The sequence below is a fragment of the Corvus kubaryi genome, unplaced genomic scaffold (genome assembly GCF_017639235.1).
Source record: "Corvus kubaryi isolate FWS band 111438036 unplaced genomic scaffold, C.kubaryi_AGA036_p1.0 37354, whole genome shotgun sequence".
Classification (NCBI taxonomy): Eukaryota; Metazoa; Chordata; class Aves; order Passeriformes; family Corvidae; genus Corvus; species Corvus kubaryi.
In genome coordinates, this window is record NW_024581116.1 from 911,905 (window position 1) to 918,107 (window position 6,203).

Here is a 6,203-nt window from a genome sequence, read left to right on the forward strand (position 1 = left end):
TCAAAATGACTGACCACAGCTTGGAGGGTTAAGCAGGGCTGTGTTGCTAAGGATAGAAAGAAAAGCTACCTAAGCTGCTGGAGAAGGCTCTCAAATCCACTGGGGCTTTAGGCACAATTTGCCCAATCCCTCTCTTCCTTGTGCCCATGTAACTCTGGTATAAATCTGACTCGGCTCTGAAATCACACCAGTACAACTGGAAGTGCAATCCAGGCCAGAAAGGGAATTCTCCTCTTAAATAAAGGCCTGCAGAGACCTGGAAAACTTTCCTGATCCAGCCCACTCATTAAAACGCTTTGGAATAATATTTATCTTTTGGCAAGTCCAGAGAAATCAGTGGGACTGGAGTAAGGATGATGGTGTCTCTGAAGGACTTGTGTGGATGTGTCACTTCTCACCTGGGTGATAGTCCCTTAATCAGGAGAGAGATGGATGAGATCTGTAACAACTTTTTCAGGGAAAAATGAAACAGGAAAATCTGGAGAGCCCTAATCCCAAAATTTTCAAGTTCATGGCAGATGTCAAAGTCACAGTCTCAGAATGATGCTCAACAGCTGGATCATTGAGATTTGGGCATGAAATAAGGACAGACAAGCACGTGAATGACAAATAATGGGAAATTACTTGCTCTGTCATAATTCACCTCTAAGAGCCTTCCTGTTTTCTCTCTCTGCTCCTCCTTGCAAAAAACCCGCACATAACAACAACAACAATAACAACTTCAGTTGGATTTAGGTAGAAAATCAGTGAGAAATCTCACTCCTGCATGGACTGGAATTCTTGAAGATTGGACATGATGATCTTGGAGGTCTTTTCCAACCTTAATGACTCTGTGATTCTGTGATTCCACTACTGACACAGCTGCTGCATCTTTCTCACTCCCAGCACTAAGCACATTCCTTTATAGAAACCAATCAGCTGCAGAGAGATCAGGGTCATAAAGGGCTTCTATTAGAAGGGCAGGGATTTGGGGATCCTGCAAGAAGAAATTCCACAAGTTACACATTTCAGATCCTTAACTGGAATCTTCTAAATGTAATGTCAGTGTAGCATCCATGATAGTCCTCTTCATACAGGACTGCTCTTCCAGCTGTGGACGCATCTTTGAGGGTCCAGAGGCCATTTCTGTGGTATCCTTGACCCCGAGGACCAAGGTCATCTCTCTGTAGGCTTGCATTGAGTATAAAAGGTTGCAGCTCTACAGGAAAATTTGTAGGAGTCCATCCGTGGGAAAGACTGAAGCACTGATGGAGGCCTTTCTACTCAGGGCTGTGCCAGGGAGCTGGTCCCTGTTTTCCAATTTCCCATCAACGTTCAAAATATCTCAAAAGCTATAAACTATAACTATAAACTATAGTTTAAACTATAGCAGGCAGGGCTAGACTTCTGGACTTCTAAACCCCATCAAACTTCTGCTGCTGGAATTCACACAGAGAAAGCTGCGTGACCCCTTAGCCAAAACCAAATGGAATGGTAAGGGTTGGAAGGGACATTAAAGACCTTCTCATTCCACCCACTGCCATGGGCAGGGACGCCTTCCACTAGCCCACATTGCTCCAACCTGGCCTTGGACACTTCCAGGGATCCAGGGCCTCCCCACCCTCACAGCCAACAATTCCTTCCCAATATCCCATCCATCCCTGCCCTCTGGCAGTGGGAAGCCATTCCCTGTGTCCTGTCCCTCCCGTCCCTTGTCCAAAGTCCCTCTCCAGCTCTCCTGGAGGGCTCCTTCTCCTGCAGCATTAACATACATTCACATCAGCCTTCACCTTCTGTTGTTTGCCCTGGTTTTACCTTGGATAGTTTTTTTCCTCCTTCTCTCTGTTAGGGTGTAAAAGAAGTAGAGGAATCCAGGTGTCGCCCAGAAGGTGCCCGAGTCAAGGCAGGAGAGCTGTCAGGGAATGTGACTTCATGAATTAAGCACCGGGCCTATAACCACTCTTTGAGGCCTTTATGATGAGCTTCCAGACTTGACTTAAATACTTTAAATTATGAAGAATCCACCCCATCCAGCAGCGACCTTTCATTAATCCCACTTGATACTAAAATCGGTTCCTTTCCTCTCACCTGTATAGTCCCAGTATCAATTTTTATATGGCTTTTTTTGATTAATCAGGGTGCAGAATTTTGCTGGAAATTTCTCTTCCCCTGCAAGTAATTGCAGCTTCTACTTCTGCAGTCATTTCTTCCAGACAGAAGAAAAATTTACAGACCACCACTAATATTTGGAATGCAGCTGGTTGAAAACTCCAAGTTTGTCTTCCAGGGAAATCATGAACAAAATGATTTCATGTGGAATTTTTCCCAGAAAAGGTGAGAGTTTCTAGCAAGGAAGATGAATCTGCTTGAAGATGTAACCATGTTTTTTCTAAAAAAAGCTCATTTCAATTGGCCCCGTGCTCTTTTTGATGAAGAAAAATATTTTTTAAATATCAAAGTGATCTTAATACACAAGGAGTATTTATGATCCAACCAAGACAAAGTCTTGGTTGGAAAATTACAAACTTTGAGAAATTTGATTCATAAAAAGATAAAAACATTAAATTGGAAAGCAGATTATCCATTTCCCTATGAATGTATTATAATTATCTGGAAAAAAGGAGACCAAAATGGATAGAATGTATATTTTCTCCTCAATTAATTTGTTACTTAAATTACTTGAAAAAGATTGTCAAAAGGGCTTTAAGTTTTTCATTGTTTGAGAAGGAGATTTCCAACAGCCAACGTATCATTCTAATCCATGGATGAATGAGCCTAAACTGCCGCAATTTTCCTCACCCAGATCCCTGTCAGAGCTGGTCTCAAACACATGGAAAATCACCTCCAGGCAGGAACACTGTTGGAGATGTCAGGGATTGACACCATTCCTTGAACTTGACTGTTGGATCACAAAGGAAGCTGGAGATGTAAACTCAGTCTTGTACGCCAAAAATCTCCTGGATTTGACAGCAGCTACAGCTTAGAACATTTTCATTGACTGTTTTCTAGTAGGGTTTAGATTCACTGCATCTTAAAGCATTTATTTCTTTTCCTTCTCTTCTGGGATTTTGTTGGGAATTTACAGGGTAGATGGATGGGTAAAGGCTCCATCTCTGGAAACACTAATGGACAGGTTGGATGAAGATCTGAGCAACCTGGTCTAGCAGAAGGTGTCCCTGCCCATGGCAGCCTTTAAGGTCCCTTCTATGATTCTAGGAGGGCATGATGTGAACAGAAATGATAAGAACACTGGAATTGTTGAACCTGGAGAAAGACTTGGAAATATCCACATCCTTGTCTATAACTGCCTAGGGCATGGTATAGGTGTGGGATAGAATCTTCACAGAAGAGCAAAGCATTAAGACATGGCAGACACAAGTGACAGCAGTAAAAATGCCATTTTGGTGGGAGAAGAAAACCAAATTCATGATGATGATCAGAGACTGGGGCCTCAAAGGTGGAGGAACAGCTAAGAGTGAGGATATTGAAGACTCTTCTGATCTACTGAGACTGTGAGTGTGTGATAGTACCTCCAAATCCTCTTCCAGCCCAATTTATTCTGTGATTCAGCAAAGGCAAGGCAGATTCTCCAAAGGTCGTCTGCACTGGTTCACGTCCCTGTAGCAATTGGGATCCACCTAAATGCCAGTTTAATGTGATCCATCCTTTGCAGCCACCTGAACTGTTCTGTCATCAGAGATGTTTTCTGGGATCTGATGGAATATTCCACCTCCAATTTCTTTACCGTTATTTGCCCTTCCCTTCTGTGATCACTGGATTTCCTTCTAAAAATTTAAATATTCATTTGTACACGTGACTTTTTTGTTGTTCTGGGTTTTGGGTGGGCAGTGGTGGGATTATTTAACAGGGTAGGTAGGGCTTTTTATTAGTTTGGGTTTTTTTTTTTAAGAATGTACTTCTTTCTCTTTGTTTGGGTCCATATCACTTCAGAACAAGTCAATACTCAAAGCACAGCAATCCAAGTTGCATTTCCAGGTACAGATTCCAATGCAAAGGATTAAACCACACTTAACCCAGGTAATAAAGAAGCCCAGCTTTCTGGAGGATAAGAAGTAGTCTCAGGGATCAGATTCATCGACAGAAAATCTCCCTGCTATTCTAGATATATTAGCTAATTAGTTTTTCAGCCATCAAACACAGGTGCCAAGAAAGAAAAACCACCGAAATTGCTAAAAAATATGGGTTTTTTCCCCAATGTTCCTTATTTTAAAGCACTTATCCTGTTGACAAGGTCTCTACAGTTGATGCTTCATTTTCCATGGGTTTAAATCATGAAATTGAGTGCCTTCAACATGAGATAAAATACATGAGTTGAGAAATTTCGGAGGTTGAATGTTGGAGCTAGATGGTGTTTAAGGTCCCTTCCAACCCAAACCATTCTGTGGTTATTCCTTTGGCAAGAGGTGCCTTCACTATGCAAATAAAAGATGTATTTGTGAAGCTGAAGAACAAACTCCTGGTATCAGTTCAGAGATTAGGGACTGAGCCATAAAGGTCTGGTTCCAGTATCAGGACCTCAGACAGGACAGACCTTACCAAGACTGGCTCTAAACTAACACTTGGTTCAAACTCTTCAGTGATGATTTTTGCTTTCTCCTTAGGCTGCCTACAGAAATAATGGATTAACCATCCCTTGAAATGCTCAGGAGACATGTAGATGTGGCACTTGGGACCATGGGTTAGTGACAGTGATGGGTTAAGGGTTGGACTCGATGATCTTAGAGGGCTTTTCCAACCTTAATGATTCTGTGATTCCTGGTGAGCAGGGACAGCAACACCGTGATGCCCGTTTATTACCCCTTCCCTACACATCCTGCTGGTTCCCATCTCGGAGCCCCTCAGTCCAATCACACTGTGACATCTCCTCCAGGATGCTGATAAGCGCAGTCCTCTGCGAGATTTTAGAGCACTTTCCCACTGAAGGGAGCAGAGAAGACCTAATGCAGAAGGCTGGTTTTCTTTTCCTAGAGAAATGTAGGATTTCTTTCCTAAAATGAAAATGAGGGTTTAATAGATTAGAGGCAGGGAGGCCAGTTCTGCCACTTGCTGTTCAACACCCTGCTGTGGTCTACTGAAACAACAACCCTGAATCACAGACTGATTGAGGTTGGAAAAGACCTCCAAGATCACTGAGTCCAACCTGTGACTGATCCCCACCTTGTCACCCAGCCCAGATCTGTGAGTGCCATGTCCAGTCACTCCTTGGGCACCTCCAGGGATGGGGACTCCACCACCTCCCTGTGCAGCCCATTTGGCTGTGACACAGCCCTAATGACATTGTCTCTGCAATGGGATCCTACAGCAACAGCCCCATCTGGGTGCTTCAGACTGAGCATTGTTCAGCTCCGGGAAGAGGTCAGAAATACCTCTAGAATCTGGGGACATGCCTTTCATTTCAGAGGGTATTTCTAGTGCTGAAACCAGGCATTTCCCAGTAATACTGTTACAGGTAAGCAGCACTGCCCTTTACTCACATTTCTGGCACTATGGGGGAAAATAACTCAGCATTTCCTTTTGAGGTGGAGTTTGATGCCCAACTTGCTCTGCATGTTTGTACCAAGAAACTGACGGACAAATGTGTTCTTTCTCTCCTCTCTAATAACCAGGGAATGGACCTGAGGGAATGGTTAGACTGGATATCAGGAGAAGGTTCTTCCCCCACAGGATGCTCGGGCACTGAGCAGGCTTCCCAGGGAATGGTCACGGCCTCAAGGCTGCCAGAGCTCCAGGAGTGTTTGGACAATGCACTCAGGCACAGGGGGAGACTGTTGGTGTCCGTGCAGGGCCACAAGTAGGACTCAGTGGTCCCTTCCAACTCAGGATATTCTGTGATTCCATGATTCTATTCATCACGTCAGACTGGAGCAGCGTGCCCAACTCAAACCTAAAATTGATACAATTAATTGCATACAAGGAACACAATCCCAAAAGCACACGGATCACAAGGATCAGGAATGGGCCAAGCATATATTAGCAGTTGTTTTGCCTCCCCATGGAGACTGTCTGGTAGGGATGTCCCTTGATTATGTGATCACAGCCACACAAGGTGGATCCTGTACCTCCCACCTCTCATCCCAGAGCTGTTTCCAGCTCCCAGGAGGAAGCTCAGGCACATAAGGAGTTTATAGAGAAGCAGCTGAGATCTCCTAGGTTGGTGAGCTCTTCTGTAGCAGGGAATTCCCCTCTGTAACAGGGAATGACAG

At 44.0% G+C, this 6,203-nt stretch overlaps 1 long non-coding RNA gene across 1 annotated transcript; it reads right to left on the reverse strand.

Annotated features, from left to right (window-relative positions):
* Positions 1-27: 27 nt before the first annotated feature.
* On the reverse strand, positions 28-5,954 carry LOC121666937. The gene is made up of 3 exons (XR_006016846.1): positions 5,634-5,954; positions 1,264-1,269; positions 28-38 (listed from the first exon to the last, which is right to left on the reverse strand). It is a non-coding gene; the product is annotated as an uncharacterized LOC121666937 (long non-coding RNA).
* Between the last annotated feature and the right edge of the window lie 249 nt (positions 5,955-6,203).